Source organism: Aquila chrysaetos, chromosome 4, assembly GCF_900496995.4.
Source record: "Aquila chrysaetos chrysaetos chromosome 4, bAquChr1.4, whole genome shotgun sequence".
In the NCBI taxonomy this organism is placed as follows: Eukaryota; Metazoa; Chordata; class Aves; order Accipitriformes; family Accipitridae; genus Aquila; species Aquila chrysaetos.
Window position 1 is genome coordinate 37,899,298 of NC_044007.1, and position 20,666 is coordinate 37,919,963.

The 20,666-nt window shown below is 41.5% G+C and overlaps 1 protein-coding gene across 1 annotated transcript in view; it reads left to right on the forward strand.

The window, feature by feature from the left end:
- Positions 1 to 508: 508 nt before the first annotated feature.
- The window catches only part of CPA6 (carboxypeptidase A6), an 85,474-nt gene continuing 65,316 nt past the window's right edge, over positions 509 to 20,666 (forward strand). Inside the window, exon 1 of the mRNA XM_030011863.2 lies at positions 509 to 580. The gene's annotated coding sequence lies outside the window, so the exon portion shown is untranslated. The remainder of the gene's footprint in view (positions 581 to 20,666) is intronic.

A 20,666-nucleotide genomic window follows, 5' to 3' on the forward strand; every position in this document is an offset into this window, starting at 1 on the left:
TGCCCAGCCGGGAAAACCAGGGCGATAATCCCCCCGATGCCACTTACCGCGCGTTAACCGGCCCTTGGCCGGCTGCCCTGCCGCAGCACCTGCAGGCGAAGCCCACCCCGCAGCACCCCCCTTCCCGACAGGCCCGACGGAGCCGCCGTGCCCGCGGGGGGCTGCTCGCCGCCGCCCGGCCCCTGCCAGCCCCCGGCCCCCCGCCCCGGGGCAGGGCGGCGGCGGCGGCGGCGGGGCCGCGCACCCCCCCAGCCCTCCCAGGCGGGCGGACGGGCGCCTCCCCGCCCCGTCCCGGTCGGCGTCCCCGTGCCCAGGCGCGGCGAGGCTGCGGGCGACGTCCTTCCCCGACTTTCTCCCCTCACCGCTGGCGACCAGCGACACCTCCGACCGCCCCGCTCCTCCCGGCCCCCGCCTCCGCGCCGGCTTTGTGTGCGCGGCAGCCGCCACCTGGGGCGGGCGCGGCGGCGGCGCGGCCCCGCACCATGCCGCTCCGCGGGCGCCCCGCCGCGCTCCTGCCCCTTTGTCTGCTCTGCCTCCAGGCTGCGCTGCCGCTCCGCGGCCACCGCGGCCGCTACGCCGGGTAAGTCCTCTCCGCCCGCCGCCCCTCTCCGCCCGCCGCCCCTCTCCGCCCGCCGCCCCTCTCCGCCCGCCGCCCCTCTCCGCCCGCCGCCCCTCTCCGCCCGCCCCTCTCCGCCCGCCGCCCCTCTCCGCCCGCCGCCCCTCTCCGCCCGCCGCCCCTCTCCGCCCGCCGCCCCTCTCCGCCCGCCGCCCCTCTCCGCCCGCCGCCCCTCTCCGCCCGCCGCCCCTCTCCGCCCCGGAGGGGCAGCGCGGGAGAGCGGCGACTGCAGGAGCACCGCAGCCGCGCTCCCTCCGCTAACCTTCCCCGACGCCGCTGGCGAGAACCGGCTTGTCTGTACGTGTTCGGGCTTTTCTTCCCGCTGCTGAGCTGTTTGTTTGCTTGTTTCCATTCAGTTGTAGCATGCTCCGGCTCTTTCTTGCAATAGATACTGTAAGTCTCTGCTAGCGATAGGAAGGATGCCACACTGGGGGGGGGGGGAGAAAGTTTTAGTGTCTTTGTAGAAAGAGAAATTGGGATTATACAGGGGGAAAAAAGTTTTGGAGGCTTCACCCTGCTCTGAAATGAATGAAGGCTTGTACTTTCCTTTAGGGGACAATTTTAATGGAACTTAAATTTTTTTTTTTTTAAAGTTGAACAATGTGCAGTCTTACTGAATGCATAAAAAGCTCAACCAATAAGGGAACTTGATTAACCTTACTGTAAGCAAGTGAAGACTTTCACGCGTATTTCAAACAAGACTTTTTTTTCATTTGAAGTTAAAATTTTTGTTAGAAAGGGAAAGATTGAACTAAGTAGTAGTAAAAGGCGAAGTGTGGTATCATTGCTAGGCTTTGCTTCCAAAGTGCACGTTCTTTTTGCCTGGTTTAAAGACTTTGTTTTTAGCAACTATTTAACAAGATAGATAGGTTTATGATGCAAATGAAAAGACAGTCAAATACAGGAGCATTAAGAGCCAGTGGCATCTTTTCACATGGAGTATAAAATTCATTCAAACTGACCAGCAGATTCCTCAGGATAAGCACACCTCCCTGTGGAAGTAGGAGCTGTACTTTTTATTTTATTGAAGTAGCCAAGCCAGGCATGGAAATTCGATTACTAAAATGAAGTTTAAAAAAAACATTCCCTGAGCTTCAAGGATTTGGTAACGTGATATGAAGCCATTCACCCCTGGGTCAATGTTAGTGATAGAACATAGTTAAACAATTGACAGCTGTTTCATCATCTCTGTTCAGTTCCTCGGGTCCCAGTATCTATCAGCACTGCGAAACTGGCCACCACGGTCAGGACCCCTCCTGGCAGTGCCAGAAAGGAACAGGACAGAAAACTAAACTCTTCTTTGAAGCCAGGGTCCTCTCATAAGTTTTGTGCAGCAGCACTGCTCTCTCTGTCTGGAGCCCATTGCACAGTCGTGGGTCTCAGTAAAACCCATTTTTTTTAAATTCAAGATTGTATTAAATTTGTTTGCAGATGACATGGAGATGAATAACACATCCCCAGTGTTGGTACATAACTTTTTCTGAATATTAGTTACATGACCTATCTATTGATCGATGTATGAGATGTCAAAATACACATTTTAATATCCTCTAGGTTTAAGCGAGATTGTCAGTCTATAATCAAGTTGGTTAAAGTAGAAAAAAATGCATGCACATTCAAGTGTTGTACCTCTCTGCTCATTTATGTGGTTCACCAATTCTGTTAATAGTTTTAAAAATAATTTTCTTGTTTAAGCATTTTATGTGCCCTGGGTGATGTGTGAAAGACCCACCCAAACTCTCCCTGTTGATCCCTGCCCTAGGATTTTTCACATAGAGTCTAGTCCAGAAAAACGAGATTTCTCATCAGCTTCCAGAATTTGGGTAAGCACTGCAAAAATCACTACTCAGAAAAAAAAGGCTAGAGTTCATTATAAAAACTCTTGGTCAATAGGCAATTGTAGTAGGGGGCCAAGATACATTTACAAGTCTTGCTGAAAATGTGGTCACATTTGTAACAGAAACCAGAATGTGTACCACATGTGTAACGCAAACTGGAAAAATAACCTGATATTTTTCCCACTCTACTAATCTTTTCCATTTCTACTATCCTGGCATTATGTGTGTTAATAAAAGATGATGAAAAATTAGTTTGAAGTGGGATGAAGGTTTCTTCAGAATTACAAATATATCTTGTCCTTCTGAGGCATCTGTTATCGGCCCCGTGTCTTGGGCAGGATCATTTAATTTCCTCAGTGTGTGCAATTGATTAGAACAGTTGAGCAGGTATTGCCATCACTACTGAACCTGGTCATCACCCAACGGGAAAAAAATTTTGGTAGGTTTTTTTTGAGAAACGCAATCCGGGGGTGAATATAGTTTTCTAATTTTCATAATTAAAAGGGGTGTCCCAACCACCTGACTTCATTTTGTGCTAAGAAATGTGTGTCAATCCTAGTTATTTCTATCATGTCAGAAGCTGTACCACATAGGGGAAAGGCATTAATATAATTAGGGCAAAAGGATGAGAGAAAAAAAGAACAAAAAAAGCAATGGAAAACATTTGTCATAAACTCAGGCCAGTACTAGGAGGCACAGAGCGATTGTAGCTCTTTAGCTGAGGACTCTGACCTAAGGCAATTAATTGCTATTGCACATGTTTCTCCAAACTTCTCCAAACTGTGTTCAGAGCAGGCCGGGTATACCATATGGACACATATTTAAGCAAATGTGTTCCAGATACCTTTGGGAAGTCTCAGCAAAGAGACAGCAGCTCTCATACCCACTGAGTCCTTGCAAAGACTGCGGAATGGGTGTATTTGCCTCTGCTGCCTCACACAACATGCAGGAGTTCAGCCTACCTCTGTACTCTTGTCCCTGCAGGAACTCAAGAGGAGCTTGCAGCTACTGCCTTCACCTCAAAAAGACACTGCTAATCAGCTACCCTACAGCAAACTCAAAACTATACTCACACACACATTTTTTCCTTCTTCCATTTACGTGCTCTGTCCAAAGGTTCCAGGGCAGGTAGGCAAGGGGGGACACACATGAGGGTTTGACAGAGTAGATGTGGTATATTCAAGAGGATTTTCCAGGAGGCCATTACCAGAGGTTCAAACAGGGGCAACAATGATAACCAAATGTATGGAATGGTTTCAGTGCCTGAAATAACCAAGTAGGCTAGGACTCTTTGGTCTCTAATAGAAACAATTTAGGGCCTAACAGGTGTCTACAAGCTTTGAGTGACATGGAGGTGGTGGACAGAGATCAGTTGTTCACTGTTTCTTCCAGTTACAAGAAGCGAGAGGCATAAAACGATTCTAGTAGGAACCAAGTTGAAAAGAAACTTCTTCACCCCCTGTGGAAATCCTTGCTGAAGGATATGAAATGTTAACAAGGATTCAAGGGGGCTTGACAGGTCCATGGAAGGGCGAGTTACTAGGTATGCTACTGAAATGACATCCAGCCCAGGAGATCACTGCACTGAAAGTAACTGTAGGTTGGGAGAGTACTTAGCGGTAATATCATACACTATTGCCTTGTTGCTACTCTTCCTTGGGTAGTTGTCTTTTGACAGTTTTCCAGAGTAGGGTGCTGGAGCAGATGGACTTTTTGTGGTTTTTTTGACCAAATGCAGCAATCTTTCTACTCTTAGGAATTCTATGAAGAAGGAGATGGCTTCCCATTAGCAGGTCAAGATTTCTTAGCACAAAAAGCACTTCTTTCATTTGTTCTTTAAAAATCACTACTAAGATCTGTTTACTCCAGCTCATCTACCTCCATCTGTACATGGCGGTTGGGCATGTTCCCTCCATCTTCTATCCCACTTCTTGTTCTTCCAAAGCCTTTTCAGAAGCGTGCCTCATCTCACCTCTGCTCCCACCTCAAATAACCAAGTGCAGGCAAAGGCTGAAAAAACTTGGCCAGTTCTTCTCTAAGTTTTTGCTGGAAGTTTTGGAGTCTTTTTAAATATTGGATCGAGATGTTAACTCCTCCAAAATGTTATTCTGTGGGTTGCAGTGCAGCAGATAATTGTCATTTCTCTTGGTCAGGTGAAGGCTATGGTACATGCTTACATTATTGTGTAACAGCTGTGTAAAATAATCTGGGAATGATGTTGAGGTGGATAACAAGGAAACTGAAAACAGTAAAGAAATGTTCTGTAATCCAAGATATAATATGCTGCAGCTACTGGGACATCACATCCTGAAAATTGCATAAATCAACTGTTCATGTAGATAAGCACAGATAACAAATCTAAGAGCATTCAGCAAATTTCAAGTATTTTAATGCCCATTAATATCCCTACATACCATAGCTAAGTGCCTCTGATCCCACAATACCTTACACACAATAGCTGGCAATTGTTCTGTCTCATGGAAAAAACACATGAGTGTGAAAAAAATGAGATGCTGAGGGAATTGAGGAGTGGAAAGGAACTCCTTCTGTGCTATTCCCCTCTGCAAATTTTTTCCAAATGTTTTAATCAGGGACTAAATGATCTGCTTTGCTGTGTATAAAATGTTCTTTCTCTCTGCTGCTCAGCTCTCCTTCCCCACCCGGAAGTCAAAGTAAAACGTCATACATGCAACTGGCAAAAAAAGCATTTGGAAAGCACACCACCACTGTTAGGTGGAAGTTAATCATATTCATTCAGATGAAAACCACACTTAGTGCTTCTCTGGATGGTGTCAGGGAGCTTCTAAAAGGTGAAAAGCTGTGAGCTCTCCAGCACAAACAGTTTTAAGTATCCTTTTTTCAAATAACCAATAATTCTGTAATCAAAGCACCACTGATTCCTAAAAAGAGCAAAGATCAGTGAAATCCACAACAACTCTGGGACCTCTATACCCATTCTTTTCCCAACACTGTAACGCTAATTTTGTGCTTTCTCATCACCTGATATTCCCCCTGCACAATATCATTTATGTTCTCCTAGAGGAAAAAAGAAATTACTGCCAAGTTTTGATTCTTTTTCTCCTCTTAAGTTCAGGCATGATAAATTTACCTTTTAAAGCCTCTCTGCCCTCCTCATTATTAATGAGAAATATGAAGTGTTTCAGTTGCTCTTTCTTTCCGTTTTTTTACTTTTTTAAATAATTGGAACAACAGTGCACATCCACATTACCCAGGTGAAGTGAATGCCAGGCAAGGAGGCTCGTTATGGCTGTTTGTTATGGCTGTGTCTAAACTGATCTCCAGGTTCATGTCACCATGTGAGCCTGGTCCCATACTTGTCCAAATTGAGACCCCATTGGGTGGTGGTGTGGTTCCTGTCTGGCCTCTGCAGGTGGAAGAGAGGGGCAGAAAGCATGGGGAGTAAGGGAAAACATAAAAAATCATGACATGGGCAAAGCTTGCACCCATGCTTGGGAGCTCTGAACCTTTCCTAGGTTTCCTACATTAGATGCAACCTATGATCTTCCAGTAAGAATGATTCTTTGTGAAGTGTAATACCAATTCCAGTAAACATTTGCACTTTCTTCATTTTTAAAAGTATATATGTACAAACGGGAATGTAGTATATTATTAAAGAAAATTCATGTTCAGGCTTGGGTTTGAGTCCAACAATTAGATTCTGTAAAAAACAGGATACATTTAAGGTGTACTTAGGCAAAAATACTTGTAAAAAAAGAGAATTCACATATCAAATCCATCTAGACCCTCAGCCTAAAGCATTTACTTTGAAGCCACCAGCTTCACTGTCTCATGGAAATAAGAAGGCAAAGAAATACAGCTTTTCCCAGAGCTTCTGGTACCAGTTGCAGTGAACTCCAAAGCTCCCAATTCTATGCTACAGCCACTTTCAGCTGCTGCTGCTATGAATTTACTCTCCCAGAGTCACTCATGGGCTTCTTAAAATGAAGTTCTCAGCTTTGAATGTTTTGTACAGGACTTTAACAAGCACTTAACAAGGGACAGATACTATATGAGTTATGTACATTTTTTATTAAAAAAATTGGAATCTAAAATACATGAGCAATTCAGATGAAAGACAGTGGAACTTACTTGTAGTCCAGGAAAATCACAGTTCTGGAAGGAGCAAATTTGAAAAATGGAAGCTAAAAATCTGCTTTTCTTGAATACATTGCTAATAATTTGTAGGGAACTCTAGTTTCATACACTGCATAGGACTGTATCCCATAAACAGGATCCCAAGGTCTCCTGAAATTCTAGTATCTGTAAAAATGTCATCCATATGTCTGAAACAGCCTTACATGGTCAAAATGCTGTAGGAAAAGTTTATTGCTCAATCCTGTTGAAGGTGAATGGCTGCCATTAATCATTTCTCACTATCTCCAGGAGGTAAACTCCATCATCTCTGTTTTGCAGAGCTGTCCTTCACTTATCTTTTCTCCTTAATTTTACCTCTGAATACGTAACTGAAATTGTACTCCCTCCTCTATTGTAGAACATAGTATTTAGCAGTCAGTCCACTGTGGGTATAATGTTCAGGCAAAAGTCAAGAAAGAAACAGATACGTTGATCATATATTGGACGTCTGTTCAGTAGTCGTGTAAGCAAAACCTGCTGTGAGTATGCATATAGCATTAAAAACTGAAAACAGACAGTGTAGTTCACCATTCAGTATTTTTACTCTGCTCCCAGGCAGGAGATAAGGAGAATTTTCCTGCAGTTTGATGCTGTACCCCCAAAAACCCCCCCAGCATTGTTACTGTCGCCTGCCCACCTAGCTTACATAATTATGCTATCATCAGTATTATTTTTCATACAGAAAACAACTTTCAGTGAATCCTGTACTCTCTATTTACAATGATAAGCAGGTTTGGTTGCAAAATGAGAACCAATAATTACAATTATGCATTAGACCTCTCTTGAAAAACCCTGCTGCAGGCAAAACTCCTTGCAGAACTTAACAGAACTTTTGTTGGCCTAGATTTGCAGGAACAGACCTACAGACAGAAAACTTCTGGAGACAATTAAGCCCAATCCTAATTTTTTTCAGTAAATTTTGATTCAGATTTAAAAGCTTTGTTCACATGGTTGGGTACAAAGATGTGGTTCTGGTTTGATATTGGTATTACAGCAAAACATGTGTGGATTTTAAGGGTGCTACTAATTTACACCTCAGTATATCAGATCAGAATCAGACCTTACACAGACACTGATTGTAAGGAAAGCTTCTGCAAAGAAAACTCTAAAGCTGTTTTTTGTGTAAGGCTCCTGAGGGTAGGTGAGCCAAAGTACTCTGAATTGAACAGTTGACCAACAAATGGATGGGGACAATATATTCCATATTTTCTAATGCTTCACACCTTTTGAGCTTGCCAAATGAGGAGGGAGGCCAAGGACTGCACTGCTTTCTCCTGAAACTAAAAGCCAGGCATTGCACATCACCCAGGAGGAGCAAGGGTGCCTGGTCTTTGGGGTGGGTGCTGACACAGGCTGGCATACAGCAGCAGGCAGGGAGCATGAACCTGTTCCTTCTGCCGGTGTCTGCTCTGTGCAGGCTGAATGCTCTGGAGAACAAGGTTCTGCCGAGCCCCCTCTTCCCCTGGGGAACGATGAGACTTGCAAGTGTGCTTATTTAAAGAGAAGCCACACCATAAAGTTACTAGGCAAAGCAATACACAGAACAGCACTTGCTACGGAGAAGATGTTCTAGACTGCTTAAATACAGCCATGAAAAAAACAGAATCTTATAAAATCAAAACATTTTTTTCTTTTCTTTGTGTTCTGCAGCTCAGTTAAGGCCTCTATACAGAGGAGGCTACCAAAGCAGGACCTTGAAAATGAGTTTGTAGGGGGTTTATTACAATAAGGTTATTCTAAGAAAAACTTACTGTTTCTTACATCATACCGTATTTCAAATACCTTCAGGAGAGTAATGGTACAGTTTGCAGCACCTCATGGTTGACTCAGAGAGAGAAGAAGAGGCTCTTTTTAATTTAGATTTTTGTGTTGCATTTGGATAGTAACTCATGATTACAGTATCCTACAGATTTGAAAGCCTCAGGTAAGCAGCATAACAGGTGGTACATCTTAAATATAAGACAACGTAACAGCTTATTAGGCCAGAAGACTAGAAGACTTTTTTTTTTTTTTTTGAGGGTCAGGTAGCGTACATGATAAAACTGTAGTCTGTAGATGGATTTTAAATGTGAATGTTTTGGCCATTTTCTTTTTTTTTTTCTCCCAAAGCACTGAAGGTTTTAACTTAGTTTAAAAAAATGAACAAAATGAACAGATTAATGCATTGAAGTCAGGCATTGGATTATATAAGTATGGGATAGGACCCTGAAGGAAAGTCAAGCCTCAAGGACAGATGTGAGAAATTACTTTAGTAGGCCTGATGAAAAACTGGTGCACTCTTTGATTTCCTCCACTGTACTCCTACCAAGATTACCACCACATGCTACTCTAAGGCTGCAGTGCAGTGATACAGCCAAACCCTGCTAACCCTCACTAATGGCCGGCTGCTGCCAGGGCAAGCAGTTGTGCTCCCACTGTTCCAGATGTGCAGCTGCTGCTCAGGGACTGGCACTTCTCTGCCTACAGTGAGCCAATTCCAGGAGCAAAGAGAGAAAAAAAGCACTTTTTTCCTTTTTTTTTTTTTTTTTCCTGGACTAACTTTCAGCCTGTCAGGCTGTGATCTGGTTGCTGCAGAGCCTCTGGGGTGTTCATGGTGGCACACGGAAGGGGCAGGAGTGCCTGGGTTTTTGGTAACTGCCTGCATACCTCAAGACTCTCAGTCTCCCCGTGCACATATGCACTGGAGATGGTTGTCTGAAACCAGTTAATTCCAGGTGTGAACCCCAAGGAGCACACCGTGGTTTTACCTCGGCAGAATTTGGCTTCCCGATCAGTCCCAACTGCCACATTCCTCTCCAGACCGATGTCAATGGAACAATCCCAAATGAGTGTTTCAGGCTCACAGGGAACAGTGGGATGTTTATTTTCAAATAAGCACATTCCTAAAAGTGCAAACCACCTTGGTACTAGCCATCGTCACGTGTGGGGTTTTGAAGCAAAGAGACTTCATCTTTCCTAATGTCTGAAGAAGCTGTAAATCCTTCTTTACATAACAGACAAGACTGACGTGATAGTGTCTCCAGAAAAATAACCTCTATATTTATTAAATAGGTTGATGTTAAGCAAACAATAGTTGTATTTGTCAAGGAAACAGGGAAGACATTTAAATAAGGATGTTTTATGAAGAGCTCTGCCTTTTTTGTCATAGTGCAGTTTCAACAAGGAAATAAACCTTGGGTTCATTTGAACTGTATAAGACAGGCAGCCAAGGACATACTCTGCCTAAAATTTACACCAAATAACAAGAGTCACCGTGTAAGCACACTCCCAAGTCTGGGCTAGTAGGCTGAGTGTCTGAGCAGAATGAGCTCTTGTCTTTGCCAGCGGTACACAGTGTAAACGTACCCTGTGGCACAAAGACAGCATGTCGTGTCTTTATCCTACTCTGTCATCAACAGGCTGGATCCCCGATCTGTCTGCCTGTGGTAGTGACAATGCTAAAAATATGTATGTGGAGATCGTTAATAGAACATAAAGTCTAAGTAATTTGCTTTCTTTGTGAAAAATTAAATAGTTTCACTTTCAGTCTGTTCAGCTGAGGTTCTTTTGTTTTGCTTTTACCAAGAGCAGTTATCTTCGTTTTGATACAGTCTTAAAATCATGGCCTATTCAAAAAAGCTTCAGAGGAAATCAAAGCATTGGAGTATAACGGGTAAAAGCTTTTATACTCACTATCCAACAGCATAAAAATAATTCCTGCTGTATTTTCTGAGGCCTAGCCTAGAATTGTAACTGCAGTGAAATATGTAATTATGCAGGTTTTGATCCCTACTGCAGTAGTTGTTTCTGTTCAGCGCTAAGTCATCCTGAGGGAGAGTGGTGGTTCTCCCTCCGAAGCAGCTGCAAGGGGAGGGAAGCACAGGAACCCAGGGCTCCTCTGCTCAACAGAAGGGAGACCACGTCTTGTGAGGAAGCCTGTCTGCTTGGCATGGGCTATGCAGTGTCTGAGCACATTTGGTGTATTCTATTTCTCAGAGGCCCCAGGCAAAGAAACATCATCACCAGGTCAACATCATCGACACCTGTCAGACAAAAACACATGACAAAGATGCTGATCTACTCTTGCCAGACAGTTCTGGGCCAACATGGAAGCAGAAATGTGGGTATTTCAGGCCCAAATTTGGTGAGGGAGGACTAAGAGGCGTCAGCCTTTCCTCCCCTCTACGATGTATGGTGTTTGTCACATGAGATAGGTATGTCTTTCAAGGCCTCGCATCTAGCTTCACCTGGCAAAAATGTATATCAAATTAGGAAGGAGGTGTCCAGTGAGTTCAAGTGCTTTTGCAGTTCAGAAGCAGGTTAGCAGGTGTCACAGACCTGGAGATTTTAGAACCGTTAATGACTCACCCTAGCATCCAGGCTTATGTATGCTTAGTCCTTAGCCAGTAGGCGGCATGCAACCCACTGGTGTGTTATTTTTCCTATGTCCATCCCTCTTTCCTTGCACCTATCATACCTTCTCCATAAGATAACTGGCATTTTTTGACTGCATGATGAGTGATGGACAATAAGGCACCCAAAAAGTCTGGTAGCACAGGCTGCTCCTGCCTGACCAAAGTGGAGAAGGATTTGTAATGATTAGCACTTATCACCCACAACCAGATGGGAAAACAGTACAAAACGGTAGAAAGATTAATTACCTTAAGCTTCTGGGAGATGATGGAAAAGTGAAGTAAAGCCAGTCTCCTACATGGTAAGGAGTCAGTATAGACTAGGGCTCAAGATGAGTTAGGCCTTATGTCTCCTTTTTATGAGGGGCGACCTCTCCAAATGCTCTAAAAGCTCCACCGAGGAATGGTGGGTGAAGGGGTCCAGGGACCAGGAAATCCTGATCTTTTGCTTCTGCTGAATGAAACTGTAAGAGTGTGAAGAAAACCTGCAGATTTTACCTTGTCAGACCAGATCAGTCCTACCAATTTGCAGACAGCAAGACAGTGCCATGAAAGAGTTCAGGGTACAGAATTATAGAGAACAAGGCATCCACACTGTGCTCTGTGAAATCTGATCTTTCTGCATTGTTTTGATTTAATCCAGCATCCATTATCTCTGCTGAAAAAATACACGTGAGCTTTATGTATAGCAACTGCACTGGGGGTGGTCTTTGAATTAGAAGGCATTTGCTTGCAGAGCCTGCAGCAAGTCACACGGACTGCAGGCTGCACAGTTATACTGGAAAAAAGAAGCAAGCAGGAGACAAAAGAGGACAGGTCCATGAAAACTAGGAGGTGTGAGGGAAGAAGTTTCTAATATTCAGGTGTATTTACTGTGAAGTGACATTAATTGAGGGAAACGAGATACAACATTTTAAAAGTCTATTCTACAGGTAATGGATCTACCAGATTTCAGTTACCTTAGAGCTAATGAAATACAGTCTTAATGATAGAGTAGCTAATAGCTGGCCAATAAAAATGCTAAATAATCATTCTGTTAAAACATATGAAATAAACAGAACAAAACAGAGGACTTTATGCAGAAGGAAAATGCAGGGATCTCACTGGGAGGATCAGGTTCATGGCAGCCAATGGAAGACATAATTATTAGGGTGTATTTAGCAACCAGCAGTCCCTCTGCTCCACTGGAAAACATTAATTTTTTTCAGGAGAAAAAACCCCACAAACTTCAAGCAAACAAAGAAGGATTTTTTAAATTAGTTGTTGTACAAAGAACTTTGCTGCTTACAAGAATAAATAAATGGGCGGATTTAAGGTAATATTTTTAAAGTTATCAAATTGCATGCAGAGTATTTATTTTTAAACTGCATGACTATAAAACACCAGATGTTGTACAATGAAGTAATATCAGAAGAAGACTGAAATCTGTTGTCTATGAGGAACAGGCAGATGCTTGCTTTTAGCAGCAACATCTTGCTCATAAAACAAGAAAGTTTGCTTTCACTGCAAGGACACCAAACACTCTTCACTGCATTCAAGACTTGTGTCCCCATTGCCTGTGGTGTTTTGTTGTTTTAAGCTTAATTATTACTCATGTGAAACATGAAGGGAGAGTTTAAAATTAGAGTTTATGGTGGAAAAAGTAAGAGTTGTCTTATGGTAGGGATTAACCGAAGGAAACATTGCCTGTTGGATGAGCATGGCAGCCAAAGCCAAGAGGCTTTTGCTGTTTAGGCCACACGTTGTCCTGATGTATGGCTTAGGTCACTCCACACTCTACTTTACAATAGAAAAATGGAAGTACAACAAAACCATATATTTTTCATTTGAGATGGAAAAAACAAAATTCTGATATAAAAGCAAAGTATCACCTCGTATATTGTGCTGCTTCTTGCATAATGTAAGTTTTTGGCATCTTATTTGTAGCCATGTAGCATGCAAACTCCATTTTCGATGAAACTTTATGTAAAGATAGCTGGGCACAAAAAGAGTATAACAAGGAACAAGCTGCAGAAATACGGAGCTGACAATTTAATGGTTTTGTACAGCTCTAAATTTGTGTGGTATTAATTCACATAACATATCAAGTGTAGCTCAGTGTGCACATATTTTGTACATCAGCTTTATAGACTGAAATAATTGCAAATGAAAATTAATTCACTTCATGAATTTATCTCAGTGTACAATGTAAAAAAGACAATTTAAATTGTAAGTGTATATTCATATAAAAGCAGAGAATGTGATTTTAGATGGATTTTTTAAAATTACCTAACAACAAAAATAAACACAGCTGTGTATCTGGGTTCTGATTTTAGTATTTAGTGGGCAGGTACCGTTGCTGCTAATTTAAAAAAAAAACCCTTCCATTTATAATTTTGCTAAATCCCATTCCTTCGGGCATATCAAAGCACCTGTCCTCTTCTAGGACAAAATAGAGAGCGAGCAAGGCTGAGGTTCAATATTGATCACAGGTTTGAAAATCTATGCACTCAAGATAGCATAAGACAATACAAACGTTATATATTTTGTCATGTAAAATTTCATCTCACTCTTCTAGTCCATTTCAGTCAAACTGAGCTACATCCTATTTATCTACCAAAAACTCAGCAAAATTAAATAGACCAACCAAATCTTTCCCTTCCCTTGCTTCAGCATTTCACCTTTAGATGGGAAGCAAGTACATTAGAGGCTCTATCTGATAAAATCACTGGGTGCTACAGCAGCAGAAGCAGATTTTTAGTGAAAATACTGCTTAGGGGACATATCTTGGCAAGCAACAGCTCCCTGATGGAAATAGCATTTGGCATCAAAAGTTCTTTCACAGAAGGCCTATGTACATAGTTTCTCAGTTGTCGTTTTCAAAGGACCTTTCCTTTTGCTTGCTGTGCAGGTGGTGAGCTGAGATTACAGCCTGCTGTGTAAAAACCTGCTCCTTTTCCTCATACCTGCCTCTCAGTTCTCACCCCCTTTCTACTTCATTGTCCTCGTGTGTCATCGTAAACAGCCTGCAGAACTGTTCTGGGTAGGGACTGGCATTTTACTACCTGCTGGATCAGCAGATAACTCCAGGTCTTTGTGGTCTTGTGTCTGCACTATAATCAAGTAATAGTAGTTTCAGCTTTAACACAGGTCTTTTGGACAGTGGATCCAGCCAGTATGATAAATAGCAGTCTTATACAGGTGAAAATAACAATTTTTCATTAATATGAATGCTTTCAATTTAGGGATTTGTTTTCAGTTGGAAAGAAGGCAACAAATGCTGATGAGATGATTTATGTAAGGAGCTAGCAGCTCTCATTAGCATTTCGTTAATTTTTGTGAATTATTGTAGCAAAAAAGAACCTAAATTGCATTTATGTAATAAACTGATAGTTTCCATCAAGTATCAACAGACAGAGCTCTGTTTCTTAACGTGTTGAGTTGATATGAGCAAGGCTGAGAAATAGCTGATACCTGAGTGCAAGAGTCTACTGACACCTTCTGAACTTGGTATCTTGTTCTCCTGGATCCCTTTGGGTTTTCTTGGTTTATTTGCTTAGTTTTAGTAGTTTTCTGGATGTGAGAGTTGAAATTGTGATCAATAAAGAGGCGAGTAAGCAGGAGGTCATAAACAATAGCCCTTAAGAGACATAATCCACCCTGTTCATTTCAGTCCAAGGTAGCTAACACCCTGGATGAAGTTGATAGCAATGTCCTTTTTCACTAAAAATTACATGTATGTTTTTATATATTCACACAAGTATGTGCATCAACATTTCTGAAATAGGAAAGGCATCCATTATACCTCCAAACCTGTTAAGTCAAAGCAACACACACAAAGGTAGCTGTCTTTCATACAGAAAGTATGAATAGCATGATGTCATTCAGTAAGGTAGACTAAACAATCTGTCTTTTTTAGATAAAAACTATAAAACCTTTAGAAACATTCACTGTATCAGGTATCTGATGAAAATTATAGTAATAAATCTGAGATGTTTTAGAAACCATATTCCCAGGACAATTACAGAATGCCCTAGGCATTTGCTGTCTGCCTGCTGTTAGGCAGAACACGTTTGCACCATGTTTCATAAATCCAACTTTTGTAGCATGGAGTGTTTTCTTCTAAGAGCACAGCAGTGAATTGTCTAAACAAAATGAATGACATAAAATCTCAAATGGGAAGTTTGGTATTTCAGTGACAAAGACATAATACTTAAAGAAGATCTCTGCATTTGTGTTTTTTCTTAGTTTAGCAAACTGTATTCCAGATTGATGTTTAACAAATAATCGGTGCTGTAAATGCTTTTTAACAATCAAGTAATGAGCAAATGTAAAGGCATGTCTCAGGAAATCCATTGTAGGTTGTTACAACAGTGCATATAATGTCTGCTTACTACCACAGACACCACTACGACGGCTCCGGCACGGAGAATCATAGCAATGGGATTTGCTGTGCTTTGTCAGTGGGCTGAGTCTTTCAAAGTAGCCCCTTCACCATCTTCCATGCCTTCTCCCAGTAGAAGAGCCAAACTCATCACATCACATTCAGTATGAATAGTCCAAGCCATGACTCAGTTGTAACCACATCTCGAACTTTGAAAACACAGAGTTGCTGCTTTGCCAGTTAGAGTTTTGGGAGGGCAGCCAAGATACTGCGGGGCGGTTTTCATGGAGTTACAGCAATAAAATCAGAATCCAGCCAAAAATGAATGCTCCTTAATTTGAGGAAAAACTGATCACCAGGCAAATAGGTGAGATTTTCACAAGTTCCAGTTCAAAGCATTAAGCCTTTTTTTATCTGGGTGGAAGCAAAAACCTTACCATTTAATAAGAGCTCTGGCTTTTTTGTTTAGCAGACCTCCCCCAAAAAGTAGATTATTTTTCTTTTCTTGGTAACGTAAGGGACTCCCAAACTCTAGTGCATTAATTCTTGGCTCAAACAATGTTTTTCAAGTCACACTTCTCCTTCAAGCTTATAGCTTTGTTGTTCTTTTAGGTAAAATTAATAACACTGCCATCTTATTTTCTGATTTTTTTATTTACCTTGTGAATTGCTGGGGAAGAATGCAGACATCGATTCAGAAACCAGAATAATTCTGGGGAATATTGGCTCAGGAAGTTCTCATGTTGGACAGTTGATAGTAAACAAGCTGTTTTCTCCAAAAGTTACAAAATTCTCCAAAGTGAATGAAACTGTAATGCATTTTAATTCATGTTGTGGCCAGAATTTCCCAACCTAACCCCACATTTCTACACAAATATTTGTATCATCTAGCCATAAACTGACTTTATAAAATTAAATAAGACACTCCATACTCCATTTTACAAACATTTATCCATAAATTAAGTCATGTTGGTAACAGAGTCTGAGCCCAAATAAGTCCAAAGCACTTGAAGTAGTAAGATGAACTGTTTAAAGGGTCATTTTTCATGTTTTAAATTGGTAAGAAAGATTTTCAACCTTTTGTTTAAAACAAAAAGAAGGAAGAGCTCTTAGGTATGGCAGTGATCACAGTACCTCACATTAGATGATGAATGTTTTATGCTGTCCTTTTGGGATATCAATCACAGGACCCATAAGTGGAGAGTCAGGAAAGGAAAGAGTCTTCCAGGCATGAGACATCTGGTTCTTTGGCAGCCTACACAGACTTTATGTTGCCAGCTTTAAATTGGGCCTTTGAGTTTGCCACATGCTTTAACTGATGATGGGCTGTCTGGACTGCCATGTGTTCCTGGTTGTGGTAGCTTTAACATTTAATGTTTAGGCTTATTCCCCTCCCTTCTCTCTCTTGAGAGGATCTCCACACAGGTAAAACTTCGCACTCAGCCCTAGTATTTAGGGCTGACAACCTTGTTCTTCTAAGCCTCTAAGTATGTATTTCAAATTGGTTTTTCTAAGGACTGGGACAAATTTACAGTACTACAAGAATTATGATCCTGAATATTCCTGTGCATCACCCAAATTTCTACATTTGCAGACATTCAAAAGAAGCAATTAGAAGAGGATTTCCCATCTGTATAAAACCATAAATACATCCATTGGCTGGTCAGAAACTTCTCAATCACTTACTTTACCAAACTGACTCTGAAGTTTATATTATAGTTTCTAGCTTGGTGTTGGGCTCTATTATCAGAAATCTATTACTGGAGGAAGTCAACTGGAGGAATTATGTTTGTCAGTTACGAAAATGAGTCTAGGATTAAACTACGCATGTCATCTGAAACACAGATTGTAAATGGTCCCATTTATGTATATCTTGATTTAAGGTATTCTGCAAAGAAGCCCCTTACTGCTTTTAGAAGTAGATTGAAGCTGCTGTTAGGGAGAAAAAGAATTCTGATCATTACCTCTTGGATATTAAACCCTAATAAAAACATAAAATTGCTTAAAAGGAGCATCAGTAGTTTCCGAATGAAGTGAGCTAGGAAATAGAGGAATTGAGATAGTTCATTCTTAGTCTGTTCCATTTGCGTATTGATTACAGCATCCTAGTACTCTTGACCCTATATCTGACACTTCAATCTGTATACAACATACCTGATCTGCTGAATGGTCTAGGGCCATCATATCGTCAGGCCTTCTGGAGCCATGGAGCCAGTTATATTCATACTGATCTTAAGAATTACTTTTTCTGCTCAGATGATGCAATTGAGAATATCTAGTAATCTGAAATGTCATGGAAAATGAGTCTCCACTGTGAACCTATATACTCAAAACCAGCAGATAAATAGCCTAATGCTTTTATTTTCCTGTACTCATAATTTTTTAAACTTCTCTTAGAGTCTGCACAAACTGTTTGAATACTCCAAGTCAGCAATGAATGGGAAAGCAGAGAAGCATCAGGCCAGACGATTGCAGTTGGCACTCCTGTCTGTGCTCTATTTATCACAGGCATCAGTCACTGACTTCTCCTGCACCCCAGAAAATTATTAAATGCCAGTGTGTTATTATTAAATGCCAGTATGTTATGCTGAGTGACAGTCAAGTGTTGTCGTACAAATGCCTTCTAACCTCTATAGATAGACCTCCTTCCCCAATTGTATTTGCTATAAAGATTCAAAACCTTCTGTCTGTATGCCAGTCCCTCTGACTGCCCACCTCTTCGTGTCCAGATTACCATTTTCTGCTTCTTGACGGCTGTTCCTGCTGAGCCCTGCCCCCAGCCTTTCCCCTCACTGCCTCTGTCTTCTTCAGTGCCCTCCCTGCTCTTCTGATAATGATGCTCCCACTTCTCTTCCAATTTAGTGCCCATTTAGAAATCGCTACTACTGTCGAACCTTAGACCAGTGACGGGCCACACAACGGATTATGAATCTTTCATAATCTGATATAAAAAACATTGTGGTGTGGTATTATTAAGTATGCTATTAAACTGATTTGAAAACCATTAAAATAGTTTCACTTACAATATTGGTATCAAAGGGAGCATAAATAAAAGGGCTTCTGCTTCTTCCCTTGTTTTCACTGTGAACAGCAGTGGGACAAGGGAAGTCAGCAGCTACTTTGCTCTCTGGAGGATGCCCAATGGCAAGTTTTAAGTGTTGCTCATTAACTGTGAGCATTAAGGAGACTTACAGCATCAGGAATCTCTTCACTTTCACATCCAAAGTGACAGCAAATGGCAAGCTAGCAGCCACCCTGCTCTGCTCCCTAAAACAGCCATGGATCTGATGCATTTCTGTATTTATCTGGTCATGTGTGATAGCATAGTCATTTACAACAGTAATAACACAGCACCAAGATGCCACTTACTTCTGTGGCAAACTGTATCAAGCTCTAGCAGATTACCAGGCTTCCTGCAGACAAATAGCACCCCAAATACTCATCTACCCCGGGGAATTAGGCATCTGTTCACTTTATCTGCCGAACTGATAGCCTCTTTGTTACACAGTTCATTCACTTGGCAATTGACCTTCAGAATAAACGTGAAGTGCAAACCTCAGAGCATATAAAGAGCCCCTAAAATCTATCAAATCACTTAGTAAAATCCATCACTTTTGGCTCAGACAAAGTACTTCCTAATTATTTAAGGCTGACATTTATGTTACTCAAAAATAGCTAAACATGAATACTGAAAAGAGGAAAGAAGCTAGAAGCATCAGAATTAGTAGTTAAACTTTTACAGTACTTAATTTTAAAAGTTAGGCTAATGACATAAGATTCTAAAATCCGTAAGAACAGAGAATTTATGGTTTTGCAAAAGACCTTTAGAAAGCTATGTTCATGCGTAGCTGGATCATTAAAATATTTTATGGAGAAGTTTTGAAGAAGAGTGCTTCGGTTTCATTGGCACTTCCTTAGAACTGTAATATTTCACATAAGAGTCTAATGTGGAACTGAGAAAGCTTATTTTACACATTTAAGTATGTACTGACTTTGATAGCATTCAGATCTCAACACTTGTGTAACGTAGTGCCCCTGTAGGCAGAAAACATCTGTCAAGTAACGCTGGTAAAAACAAAAGTTACTCTGGGTGGTTTTTGATGAAATTGGCCTTCAACAGAATAGAAATTTCTTTGAGAGTTTTTCCATGCTTTCACTGACCCCCAAAAAGAGGCAGCAGAGGTATTTAAAATATATTTTAATAAAAATCTTCTGGAAGCTGAATAGATTAACTTCCTTCTTATTATTTCTCTGGAAATAGATAAATTTCCTGAGCAGTTATTGGCAAATCAGGATTTACCTCAATTATGACAGAAGTCTGAGGGTGAAACTTCTCTCACCAGAAGGCAGGATGACTTGTAGCTCACGTGTTAATGACATGGATTTAAGTGGGGAAAAAAAGTTTTCCACAAGCAGTAGTGTAGGATATACATCCACACTCTCAAACACAGGGGTCTTCTGTAGGAAGAAATGCCCTCCAGTTGTTATACTACCTTTGGTAAATTTAAAGTATGACTTTTGGTTAAATTTAAACCTAAGCAAAGATCTACTTATAAGTCTTGGCATATTGAGTCAAAATAACCATCCTTTCAGGTTATGTCTATGTTAGCAAGTAGTGCTATGTAGACACACCGGTGAGACTGGATCAGCTGGTGCTGAGGACCAGACCTTCTCCACACTATATGAATCTGGTTGGGTTTTGCTTTGGACTGGCCGATCTGATCCCATGGGCTGAAAGCCTGTTTGTGGTTGGGGCACGTTACATGCATCCCAAGTGCATCTCTCAGTTCATGTTCAATCCAGTTCATGCACCCTCAGACTGGTCCATCGTGTGACATGCACCCAGAGGCTGTGTCGTAGTGCGAACCACGTTGGTAGGAAGGGACACTCAGATTTGCTTTGGAAGGGCACTTCTGATCTGAATTAAAATGTTTATGTGGCTTCTGTCCCTCTGCCAGCACTAACACCTAAAGAATAAGGTGTCTCAAACACTGCAGCTATTAAATAGCATGCCTGCAGCAAAGGTTTCTTCCTGATCTCCATCATTTTATCATTGCTAGAGAGACTGAAATCTCTGAGGTATCTTGGAGGAGGATACAAAATTGCTGTATCTGTGATTAGTTGTTTTTTTAATTTGTGGGTATAATGGGGAGTAGCTTCCGTCCGGAGTGATCCATGATTCCTCTCTTTGTACATCTTCTGAAAGCTTTACTCAGCCATTGGCTTCTTTTTCAGAATAATACTTTCCCATTGTAATCAGATTTGTATCGTGCAAAAAAGGAAGTCATTGCCTGCTCTGTACC